Source organism: Gopherus flavomarginatus, chromosome 1 (genome assembly GCF_025201925.1).
Source record: "Gopherus flavomarginatus isolate rGopFla2 chromosome 1, rGopFla2.mat.asm, whole genome shotgun sequence".
Lineage (NCBI taxonomy): Eukaryota > Metazoa > Chordata > Testudines > Testudinidae > Gopherus > Gopherus flavomarginatus.
Genome location: NC_066617.1, coordinates 31581315 through 31594172, shown reverse-complemented (window position 1 = coordinate 31594172; position 12858 = coordinate 31581315). Strand labels below are relative to the sequence as shown.

The 12858-nt window shown below is 44.6% G+C and overlaps 1 protein-coding gene and 2 long non-coding RNA genes across 10 annotated transcripts in view; 2 read left to right on the top strand and 1 right to left on the bottom strand.

The window, feature by feature from the left end:
- Positions 1 to 12858, top strand: part of LOC127042904 (uncharacterized) — a 347285-nt gene that overhangs the window by 257207 nt on the left and 77220 nt on the right. The gene's annotated exons all lie outside the window — the stretch shown is intronic.
- SLC2A13 (solute carrier family 2 member 13) overlaps positions 1 to 12858 on the bottom strand; it is a 366744-nt gene that overhangs the window by 304843 nt on the left and 49043 nt on the right. The gene's annotated exons all lie outside the window — the stretch shown is intronic.
- Positions 2407 to 7022, top strand: LOC127042901 (uncharacterized). Of its 8 annotated transcripts, none has more exons than XR_007772068.1 (3): positions 2407 to 3198; positions 4635 to 4861; positions 6287 to 7022. It is a non-coding gene; the product is annotated as an uncharacterized LOC127042901 (long non-coding RNA). The 8 variants fall into 8 exon arrangements; XR_007772067.1 differs by having other exon boundaries at positions 4614 to 4849; XR_007772066.1 differs by having other exon boundaries at positions 4614 to 4861.

Sequence of the window (12858 nt, the reverse complement as noted above, 5' to 3'; positions counted from 1 at the left end):
CCATGCGAGGGTCATCCTGTCCCCATTACCCGGCCCACTTACTTATACCCATGACTGCGTGTAACCCACTGTATGAGCAATGTACCCTCACTGCTTCCTTACTGCTTCTTGATCCCACCCACCATACACCCCACCTTGGGGGACCTTGCAGACTGTATATGTTATGTGCTAACCAATTCCCACATACCAGCGTCCCCCTATACTCTGTATGCTGCCCCCAATGACCAACAACTGACGCTTTGAACTCTTTGTATCATTTTTTATTTAAACATTCTCTAATAAACTTTTATATCTGGCACATAAATACCTTGCAATGCCAGCTACAACAGTGCTATGTGAATGCCTGTTCTCACTTTCAAGTGATACTGTAAATAAGCAGAGGGCAGCATCGTCTCCCGTAAATGTAAACAAACTTGTTTGTTTTAGCAATTGGCTAAACAAGAAATAGGACTCAGTGGACTTGTAGGCTCTGAAGTATTACATTGTTTTGTTTTTGAGTGCAGATATGTAACAAAAAAAATCTACATTTGTAATTAGCACTTTCACGATAAAGAGATTGCACTACCATTCTTGTGAATTGAAAAATACTATGTTTTACAGTGCAAATATTTGTAATAAAAAGAATAAAGTGAGCACTGTACACTCTGTATTGTATTGTAATTAAAATCTATATGTTTGAAAATGTAAAAAAAACTAAAAATATTTAAACAAATGGTATTCTGTTGTTTAACAGTGTGATTAAAACTGCCATTAATCCCGATTTTTTTTAATAGTTTGACAGCCCTAAAAATAAACACTTAGCACACGCAATTTACACAATATGTTAAATCCCAGCATAGTGGGGCCCTTCATGGTTTTTGCTGCTAGCAAATGTTCTGCTTCATAAGCATAGCACACAGAGGGTTTGCAGAGGCAATTTCATGATGAAGTATATAGTGAAACAAAAATCAGGAATTAAATGCTTTTATTTTTCAATAAAAAAATTGCACAACTTTACAAGAGATGTTCTTGTGGCATGAGAAAGTGTAACACATTTGTTGATTATGAATTAAGCCTTTCAATTTAATAACAAATTCCAAAGGAAAAAAAATAAGAAAAACTCATTAACATTTCCCAAGCTAGACATGAACACCAGAATAATATGCTCTTCCAGTCACTTTACATGAAGTCTAATAGTCAAGATGCAAAAAATTTATCAAACATGCAACCTGAAGTCAGAATAAAACTCAAGGCTTGAGGCACTGAGTTTTCTGCCTACGCCATTGATCCCAGAAGAACAGCACAATCTACAGACCCAAAGACACTTTCATCAAGTATTTTCTTTCAAATTTCCTCCCATGAATTATGCCCTAGGGTTTATAGCTTATTTCTGATAAAAAGGGACACAGCTCTCGCTATACGTAGGCTTTAAATGAGTCACTTAAATATGGTGCTCATATTTTATCAGAGTTGTATCACTCAAGAGCTTTAACAAGTCCACGAATTAGTTAACATACTAAAAGGAGTAACAAATTTCACAGTGATCGCAGTACTTTTTACTGTGCGTCTGAGGGAGAAGCTGTATAAATGATGCCAAAGAGGAAAATGTGACAATCTAGTTTTTAAAAATCTACTTTGACAATACCTGTAAAGTATGTTTCAATCAGAGACCCACTGGCCTTCCAGTATTTCTCCACCCATTTCTCCAGTAATGTTACCTCAGTCTATTTCAGAACAACATTTTACAGCTATTTCCATACTAATTCATTAGTGAAATTTTCTATTATATGAGGATTAAGATGCAAAAAATCAAGTTTATTAATATTCTAGCAAGGATTCTTTTTGTCTGTTACAGAAAACTGAAGTGTTATTAGCAATGACAGTGTCAACATCAGAGAAGATTATAGTGCATCATTAGAGATGCTAATAGAGAAGATTCAAGGAAGCTGCACATTTGATCATTATTCAAATTAGTATACTCAGTAACAAACCTGTGCCTTGCAGCTCTAAGATTAAAATCCTCACTAGGACAGCTAATAATTCACCATTTATGTTGAGGCTATGGCAATAGGAGGTAACAGCCTCAAACTAGCAACTTTAATATTACACCAATTTAAAAAAATGAAACCTCTGCAATATGCCCTCTTTAGTCCTGGTTTTATGAAATATTCATCTACAGCATTTTGAAACTTCAGAAGAGTTTCTCAGGAAATGAATTATGTTCCTGAATACTGTCTCTTAATGCATATGCCAAGGTTAAATTTTTCTCCTAACAGACATTCATGAATACATGCATGTGTATGTGTATACCACCCCTACAAAAAATACAAGATTTAAAAAAAATTGTGACATTGCACTCCATATGTTTATGGAAATATGCTTATGAGTGTAAATATAATGTAACAGAAATATGCTTTATGCAAAAGGTCTCTTAAGGTATTGTTGGTGTCACTAAGCATAACCCTACGTAACTCGGGAGGGTGAAAGGCCACAAGAGTATGGAGCCTTCCTGGTTTTAGGCCTCAGCAGACAAGAGTCCCTCCATGTTTGAACTTTAATCGACCTAAAAGGCCAGGTGTAACAGCCGTTATCAGTTGCAACAGTTCTAACTGGTCTAAAGCAGAAATAATGAGGCCTGTGCACCTTTAGCAGAAGGACAAGATAACTTGCAGAAGGAAAACTTACTAACGAGCTGCCACGGCCAAGATTACTTAATGCACCTGCGCTTACGTAATTGCTACAGGGTGAGGAAGGAGGAGGAGGGAGGGGAAACGGGGGAGTGCTAGTCAGTGAGAAAAGTTCTCATGGATATAAAGGAACAGACTGCTTGTTTTAGGTGTGCTTGATCTGAGTCAATCTCCCTGCACCGCTTTGAGATCTCAAATAAACTTGGTTTGCTTCTCCACCCTGGTGTGTTTATTGGCGCGGCACACCAGGCGACGGACCCCCCCGCTGTTGCTTGGCCTCAGGCAGTTATCTGCCGGCAACAGTTCTTGGCGCCCAATGTGGGGCATTGAGGCTAAAATTAGCCTTGCCTGGATCCCTTCTGGTGGTCGACGGATTGCGGCGACGACCGACGCCCAGCGCGCACCGGTGACTTCACCGGGGGCCTCGGCGGAGACGCAGTTCGACTGACCCCAGAGGGCACAACGGTGCAACGCGCTCGAGTAGTGGAGAAGCAGTTGAGGGCGACGGTGAGGAACCGGTCCCTTGGATAAGGTAGGAACAGTCCAGTGGTCTGGATTTTTGCCTGTTATGACCTGGGGATGCCCAGTGTCACCCTAGGTTATGGGGCAGGGACAGAGTACAGGCAGGGCACGGTGTACACCCTTAGAATGCATTCTAGCGAATTGCGAAGTGCTTGGATCAGATCCACTAACTAAAAGCAAACTAAAAAGTTCTGTATAGTAGACTGGCCTCAATATCAACTAGAGGACCAGAAAGGTGGCCACCGGAAGGATCACTTAATTATAACACGATCCTCCAATTACTCCTGTTTTGTCAGTAAATGGGTAGCTTCTGAAACTGTTTGTATGGAGAGCTCTTGTAAAAATACCCCACTGTAGCTCCAGTTCTTCCGTCTGTCTGGCAGAGTGCAGGGATCCAAAAGCAGGTTAGGGATAGTGCAGGGACAAAGGAGGGACCTGTTTAGAAAGGGGAGACCCCATGTCCTAGTGCACTCTCTCCCTGTTGTAGCTAAAAAGCAAGATCAAATGCAGAATGGTACTGGGGGCCAGTGTGAATGACTGTTACCGGAAGACGCCCAGAGTACCCTGTGAAGCAAAAGCTCGTGACCAGGACTACTCTAACGCAAGCCTGGTAACTAGTGGATCTTTAGGAGGTCCAACCCATGGTGGGCTGACTTGGCCTGGCATCGTCCGGTGAGGAAGCTGCCTGGGTCTAGGAGTGTGTGTACCCATCTTCCCTTCCCCTTTCCTTTCTGTGTGGGCTACTGACAGTCTGATCATCTCACTGGATGCAATCAGAGTAAGCGGCGCCGTCTCCCAGAGACTAGACGACGCTCTTTGCTGAAGGGAGGTGTAGGAGGGTCATGGCCATCCTCGTTAGCCTCTCCTGTGTGAGTACCCTGTAGGGAAAAATCCTTAGTTTATGAGCCGCTAGCGCGGACAGGGCACCCTCCCTGTGTGTGTAAGTGGAAAATGGGTGGGGGACAGTCTAAACATTCCATCTCACCCCCTAAGGGTACCCCAGCATATTACATGTACGTACATTATAGTTCAACAACCTGCAGGTATTTAGAGAATTGGAATATTTACACCGTGAAAATCCATCTAAATAATGCCCACTAGAAGGTACTTCAATCTAGATAAGATCATACATCTAAGAGGAGCGTTTAATCACCAAAAAGCCCTGACACAGGGTGAGCAAATTTGTCTATTGAGGAAAGGAACGGGTTAATTTAAAAATCATCTTGGCCCAGGGATGGAAGGGGGGGATTGCTCTGCGTTCAGGGTCAGGAATCGGCGCGGACTGTGCTTGGTGCAGGGAGGGGCTGCTTTCGGCCCCAGCTGGCTGTGAAGGAAAAAATATAGACAGAGGCGAAGCAAAGGAAATACAAGTTACAGAATTGAGAATACACTTCCAAAGCTTAACTGTCCAGTAAGATCCAACAGTGTGCCTTTGTGACCCCGGAGCCGGTGTGGCTTGGTGACACTGAAGAAGCCGCAGGCAGCTGACCTGGACTGGAATCTCTGAAAGAGATGCTGCAGAAGATTCCAGGGTGCAAGAGAACAGCCCTCCAAAGAGCAGAAGCATGTTAGAAATTCTGGACAAGCTGTATACAGGATAATCTCCAGTCCACCTCTCCCCCCTTCTCTGAACATTATACACAGAAGTGGCCAGTCTGGACGTACGTGTGTGGGTATGAAAGGGGCTTGGGGCATTAATGTTTTCCTGAGTGATGAGGGAGCGTTCCCAACACTCTCCGTTGTTGTTTTATTATTTTATTAATGGAGCTTTAAAATACAGTTATATGGTGTGTTTTCTTTATCTTCCCCCAACGATCCTGTAGTGTCAGCCTGATCACCTGACACGAGGGATAGATTGGTAACAGAAATTTGTCACAGTTTGGTGAGCAATTAAGAAGGGGGGAGCCCTGCAGAATTTACACCATCTATTTGTTTTACCCTTGTTATTTTGTGTTTGCTTTGCTTGGTACTGTTGGTGTTATATGTTGAGAACTGCATGAGTAAAAGTGAGTCCTAATAGGAAAAGAAAACGCTATCTGGTTCTGGTTCTGTTCTGTTTAACCGGTTACTGTTGTTTTCCTGCTCTGTTCATTTGGGCGTTAGGAGTGTGGGCGGAACTGAACCTCTCGTTCGTAATTCCTCGGAGTGGAAGCCATGCATGCGAGAAAGTTCTGAGGTTGAATTGAGATCCTTCTGTCCCGTCCCCTGTAGCAGTCAGTGTATAGAAGTAGGAAAGTCTGGCTTAGACTGTAATTCCCTCTGCTCTCTGTGTAATTCTCTTTTCTGTTTAAGTGTCAAACAGATGAATGAGTCTCTGGGTAAACCCTCTAAGAATAGTCCTTTAAATTATATGTTAAGTAAATGGCCTTTGCCCAATGGGCCATGTGTTTTTGTCCAGGTGGCAAGCCTCATGAAGGAGGACTTGGGTAGTCTTGTGAGTAAGAATGTTTAAGGGAAGAGACCAGGAGGGGTGGGGGCTAGATGAGAAGCCCACCCTCCTAGCTAAACTGGTAGTGGAATAAGTTGGTGCCCATGGAAGGGACGGTTCAGCAAGAAAAGCAGGATCGGGCCCAGGCGGGCAGGCAACAGACAGAGAGATTGGAAAACAGGTTGGAAAACTTTAAGGGTGTAGTGGAAGGAAGGAGTCAGTAAGTGTAAGCATGGAGATTTCAAATACCCAGGACTTACTTGGAATGGTGATTTAAGTTGATAAAAGTGGCTGTGGGAGACAAGCAAGTGATTTAAGGGAGAGTGAGAAGTTAACTCTGTAGTTGCTGAACGAAACAGCAGTTGAACTTTGTAAAAATGCTAAAGAAAAAAAAGTTTTTGGTGTCTGTGAAATGTTTGTAAATAAATTCAGGAAAAGAAGTTATTGGATTGCAATCATTTGGTTTGGCTATGAACAATTTAGTTGAATTAGCTGAAGAATGTATACAGTGTTATGTAACTGAAAACCTGGGCTGCCTATGAAACAAATACAAGAAACTATGGGGTAATTCCTCTGTTTTGCCTGAAGCCAACAAGAGTATTTGTATATTTCAAGCGATGATTGTCTGCCCAGAAGGGGTGGGTAGACCTCTCTTTTTTTTGTCTTTCAGATAATCAGAGAAAACTGATGCCAGCTGAACAGCATTCAACGTACCATGCATTTACTGGCACAATAGGAATCATGTTTTGTGTTCTATGTTCTGTCCTGTGGTGTTTGTCTTGTGGCCGGAATTTTTGTGTTTAATATTTTTATAAAATAGTCTAGTTTAAAATCAAACAAAAAGATTAAATTAAAATGCAGATATTTGTTTTGTTCAACTTGGAATACAAAGTGTTTGGATAAATCAGGAGAATGTAATATACTAAAGTCTAATGCATTTCCTTAAGTAAAGAAAAGAAATTTCATTGGCCAAACTGTTAATTGCAAAAATTGTTTTTAAAATTTGCATACCAACAGTCTTTGAAAGCAAAGACATGAAAAGTTAACCCACTCCCCATATTGTACATGGGATCTTTTTGGCTACCTCAGATTTCTAGCCAGAGGGCTGGGGATGGTGAAAGGCTATTGGACTAGAGGTTGTATTGAGTGAACTCCTCAAAGTGGGTGTGCTTGTCCTGGCTTGTTGCTCCAAAGCTCTGTAATAAGGTTATTTTAGTAAAAGGGTGTGTGTGGCATATATTAAATAATAAGACTAATGTACTGTATAATGACAATGTTTATGTCTTCATTGTTGGGAAGAAGGTGTATAAGTAAAAAGTGGAAGTTTCCTTTGCAGGTTAAAAGAAGCCAAGAAGGGAAGAAGGACAAAGAACAGAATGAATTAACTGAAAAAAAATAAAATAAAATAGCAAGCTCAGGCTATAGATAAGACACTGACTCCATTCAAGAACACTGCTCACAGTTAAGACTTGGCTAACAACCAGGAAAAGGAGGGCTTGAATTTGCCCACGCAGCTATGAGATTTGCAAAACATTGCCAGACACTAATGAAATGTGTTAAGTTTCTTTTCTCACAGGTAAAGAAGCGCTACCCAAAGACCCTAGCAGCCCTACCACTCTTTGGAACCAGGAGACGGGATTGATGTAAAGGTCCACCGACGAAAGTCTGCTCTGGCTCCACCCTGGAAAGGCCCTTAAGTCCCGGTGACTACCACCGTCGCTGTAAAATGTCAAAGACTGACTGCATGGACCCAAGATTCTCACTGCAAAAAAGACCCCTCCACATCGGGAGAATTCTCCTACTGATGATTAGCCTATTTCACCTTCTAGCTCCACTGTGCCTTCTGGACAGTAGGGAAAAAGTACAAGGATGCTGCACCACGACTGTTTTGGGAAAGAAGAAGGAACACTCACTCCACTGAAATTGCCAAAGTCCAGGAATTCCTGACTAGAAAGAACATTAAGAACTGACCCTGGTTAAGAAACAAAGAATTATACACTGGTGGGAGGACATTTGTGGGACCCATGTTTGGGAATGTGGTATTAATTGGATTTTGGGGTTTATTCTACAGGCTGCGCCCTGTGTCCTGGAGAGTGACTAATAATGTAACCCCCCTCCTATGCTATTAATGTCGATGCCTTTTGAAAGTACCTGAAAATAGTTAAATAACAGGTGTATTATAGTACTACACCAAGGAAAGATGGTATTAAATATCACTGAGGCTGGGAAGGCATTGCAGTGGGATCTAGTATGTTTAGGAATTCGGGATTTCCTGAATTACCAGCTGATGGCCATTTGGAGTGATCTTGAGTACCAGACTTGGCCCACTGCCCTTACAGACGCATCAGAAATACCATCTGATCTGTGATCATCGAAACATACGTGGACACTTCCTGGGTGGAAGTGTGGCTTCACAGGGCAGGGTGTGCGCCCTTATAGGGGATGAATGCTGTACTTATGTCCCAGAAGACGCACAGGATATTAAAAAGTACATCCTGTCAGCCAAACAGGCTTTTAAACAGTGGAAGGCCCAGGAAAGGAAACCCACTATTTCTGATTCCCTCTGGGGCTGGTTACTTAACCTGGGAAAAATAGGGGAAGGCATTGTTCACCTCCTGCTCACTGGTGTGGTGTTGTGTATTGTTACTCTTCTCTTGCTTGCTTGCTGTAAAGCACTTCAGCTCCCTAGAGCTAAATCACGTTATCCTTTAAATGTGAGAACACTCAGCCAAAAGTTTGTTGAGTATTCTCAAAGGAGGGAGTTGTTGGTGTCACTAAGCATAACCCTACGTAACTCGGGAGGGTGAAAGGCCACAAGAGTATGGAGCCTTCCTGGTTTTAGGCCTCAGCAGACAAGAGTCCCTCCATGTTTGAACTTTAATCGACCTAAAAGGCCAGGTGTAACAGCCGTTATCAGTTGCAACAGTTCTAACTGGTCTAAAGCAGAAATAATGAGGCCTGTGCACCTTTAGCAGAAGGACAAGATAACTTGCAGAAGGAAAACTTACTAACGAGCTGCCACGGCCAAGATTACTTAATGCACCTGCGCTTACGTAATTGCTACAGGGTGAGGAAGGAGGAGGAGGGAGGGGAAACGGGGGAGTGCTAGTCAGTGAGAAAAGTTCTCATGGATATAAAGGAACAGACTGCTTGTTTTAGGTGTGCTTGATCTGAGTCAATCTCCCTGCACCGCTTTGAGATCTCAAATAAACTTGGTTTGCTTCTCCACCCTGGTGTGTTTATTGGCGCGGCACACCAGGCGACGGACCCCCCCGCTGTTGCTTGGCCTCAGGCAGTTATCTGCCGGCAACAGTATCATTACAAGGCATAATCTACTGAGTGTGCATCCTATTTGTATTAATGTTTCATTCTTGTATATGAAGCTAGAAATATGAAGTATTACTCTGAAGTCCTATTGTAAATGCAAAGTGTGGGCCATTAACGGTGGCTTGGAATCTTGATGGCTCCCATTAGCTAGGACAATTGGTGGTAAATGGCTCTGTTTATTTGTAAGCCTTCCTGTATACCTGGGTGCCAGTTAGTGGGTAATGAAGTCTCACAGGACATGTGATCATGTGACATGATACTGGAATAGATCTTAAACCTGGTGCTTTTCCATTTAGAAGGAGGGGTGGGAACCCAGAGAGAGACAAAGGATTCCCGCCTTGTGCCAAAGCTATAACAGGGGGTGGAACAGAACAAAGGAGGTTGTCAGTCATGAGAAATCCCTGTGTTACCACCTGAGCTGGAACAAGGACTGTACCAGGGGAAAGGACTGGACCCAGACTAGGAAGGGGTCTAGTCTGAGAAAGAAGCTTATTGGAACATCTGAGGGTGAGATTCAGTTTCTTAATAAATTAGGCTTAGACTTCCATGTGTTATTTTATTTTGCTTGGTAACTTACTTTGTTCTGTCTGTTATTACTCAAAACCACTTTAATCCTACTTTTTATACTTAATAAAATCACTTTTGTTTATTAATTAACCCAGAGTAAGTGATTATCTGGGGGAGCAAACAGCTGCGCATCTCTCTCTATCAGTGTTATAGAGGGCAGACATGATGAATTTACCCTGTATAAGCTTTATACAGAGTAAAACGGATTTATGCAGTTTGGGTCCCATTGGAAGCTGAGTGACTGGCTGCTGGAGAGAGGTGACCTGCTGAGCAGTTTTTGGTTTAAGTCTGAAGCTTTGGGAGTGTGGACCAAACTTGGGTCTGTGTTGCAGCCAGCTAGCATGTCTGGCTCAACAAGGCAGCGTTCTGGAGTCCCAAGCTGGCAGGGAGGCTCAGAGGTAATCTGAGCACTTCAGGTGACAGTCCCAAAGGGGTCTCTGTGACCAAACCCATCACACCAGCATTGAATTTTTTTCCTAAGAGATGTCCATGAACAATGCATGTGTACACCACCCCTACAAAAAATACAAGAAGATTTAAAGAAATTTCTTCTACCAGCCACTTCAGTTAGTAGCAGCTCTTCTTTCAGTGTCAAGTCATGTCCCATTCAACACCTGAGCAGCACCATCATGTTTACCTGGAACAATTTTCAAGTTTTGTCCTTGAAAATCACTTCATGACAGGGATGATTTATACCAGTGGTTCTCAACCAGGGGTACACATACCTCTCTGGGCATGCAGAGGTCTTTCCATGGGGGCATAAAATCAACTCTTCTAGATATTTGCCTAGTTTTACAACAGGCTACATAAAAAGCACTAGAAAAGTCAGTAGCAACTAAAGGTTCACACAATGACTTTTTTATACTGCTAATGTAAGTATGATATTTATATTCCAATTAATTTACTTCATAACTATATGGTAACAAGAATGTAAGCAAATTTTCAGTAACAGTGTGCTGTGACACTTTTGTATTTTTATGTCTGATTTTGTAAGCAAGTAGTTTAAGTGAGGTGAAATTTGGGGGTACACAAGACAAATCAGACTCCTGAAAGGGGTACAGTACTATGGAAAGGCTGAGAGTCACTTATTTATAGTGTAGATGAGCTAACCAGCAACAGAGAAAAGTTAACAGTTTCATAGCAGCTGTGCCAAGAGACACCAGCACTTTCCCATCTGTCCAGCAACTAGGGTTGCCAAACTTTCTAACTGCACAAAACCGCATGCCCTTGCCCCGCCCCTTCTGAGGTCCTGTCCCCACTCACTCCAGCCCCCCTTCCTCTGTTGCTCACTCTCCCCTACCCTCACTCCATTTCACTGGGGTTGGGGTGCGGGAGAGGCTGAGGGCTCCAGGATGGGGCCAAAAATGAGATGTTCAGGGTGCAGGAGGGGGCTCAGGCTGGGTGTGCAGGCTCTGGGGTGGGGTTGAGAGTGGGATGAGGGCTCAGGCTGGGTGTGCAGGCTCTGGGGTGGGGTTGATGATGAGGGGTTTGGGGTGCAAGACAGGGCTCCTGGCTGGGGCCAAGGGGTTTAGAGTGCAGGAGTGGACTCAGGGCTGGGGCTGGGGTCCGGAAGGGAGTGCAGGCTCTGGGTTTCTAATTGCACAAAACCCAACACCTTTGCCCACCGTGCCCCTTCTGAGGCCCTGCACCGCCACTCACTCCAGCCCTCCTCCCTCAGTTGCTCGCTCTTCCCCACCCTCACTCAGTTTCACTACCTTGGGGCAGGAGGTTGGGGTGATGAGGGAGTGAGGGTTCCAGGTGTGGTTGCAGGCTCTGAGGTGGACTGGGGATGAGGGGTTTGAGATGCAGGAGGGGACTCCTGGCTGAGGTGAAAGGTTTTGGAGTGTGGAAGCGGGCACAGGGATGGGGTGTGGGCTCTGGGGTGGGGCCAGGGATGATGGGTGCAGGGGGGCTCAGGGCTGGGGTACAGGTTCCAAGAGTTTGGGTGCGTGAGGGGGTTCTGACCTGGAGCAGGGGTTAGGGGTGCAGGAGGGGCTTTGGGGTCCAGCCAGGCAGCACTTACCTCAGGGGGCTCCCGGCTGATGGTGCAGCAAGGCTAAAGCAGGCTCCCTGTCTGCCCTGGCTCCAAGCTGCTCCCGGAATCAGCCAGTATGTCTGGCCCCTAGGCAGAGGTGCAGCCAGGTGGCTCTGAGCAGTGCGCACTGCTTTCAGGTGCCACTCCCATGGCTTGAGGCCGGGGCACCATGGAGAGCTTCCCTGATCCTCCCTGTGCCTAGGGGCCGCAGGGACATGCTGGCCGCTTTCAGGAGCTGTGCAGAGCCAGGGCAGGCAGGGAGCCTGCCTTAGCCCTACTGCACCACCAACCGGACTCTTAACGGCCCGGTCAGCAGTGCTGACTGGAGCCATCTGGGTCCCTTTTTGGCTGGGCATTCTGGTCAAAAACTGGACACCTGACAATCCGAGCAGCAACACACTGGAATAGACCAGGTCAAGGACTACATGGTACAAGCCTCTGGCACTGGGAAAGCCCTGCTGTGTAAGAGAACAATCACCATGCTGAGTAACTCTACATAGTCCAACCTGGATGAGTTACAAAGAATTGGACAGAGTGAGACTTTTCTATTTCCCAGCATAAAAGCAAGAAGTGAAGGAAGACAGCAGTGATACTTGTAGTTACCACAGTTAGAGGGGACTCAAACACAGCTGCAACACACTGGCTCAGCGAGTGAGATCATCTCGCCCTCTAGTGGTTGGCTCAAACAGAGAGTGTAAGAGCCTGCTACTAATGCTGGCTAGTTGGTCCTTTAACTTCAGTGGTAGAGACCTGCACTTTGGTGCTGAAGGTCCTGAGGATGCCATACCTGTCACTGACCAGTCTCTGGAATCATCAATCCTGGAAACTTATTTTCTACAAAATTTATGGTCCATGCTGGCTCATCATACTAATCCAATTTGAAAATAGCACATTCAGAGACCCAGAGGCAGTAGCAAATTTTAGAAGCAAGTATCCAGTGGACTGTATAGACCAACTGAGTTCTGCTGGGTCATGACAACCCCTACTTCTTCACACCTTCTCACACAGCCCACTAGTGATTTCCACCCATTGTATACACAACTTGGGAATGGCGGGGAAGGGAAGCAGGGTCATATCTTAAAGGTAAATGTCTGCATCTAAAGAAGGTTCAGGCAAGTGAACAAAAAAACTATTGATATTAGCGCCCTATGAAACCCGTGCAAACAAGAACATGGACAGAATCATGGAATCAAAACACCCAAACACTGAATCCAGAACTGTAAAATAAAATAAATCTCCCTGCCGCGGCCCTGGGGCTGGAGGAGCGCTCTGTGCCGCCGCCCACTCAAGGTTCACTATACCCCAAGGTTCAC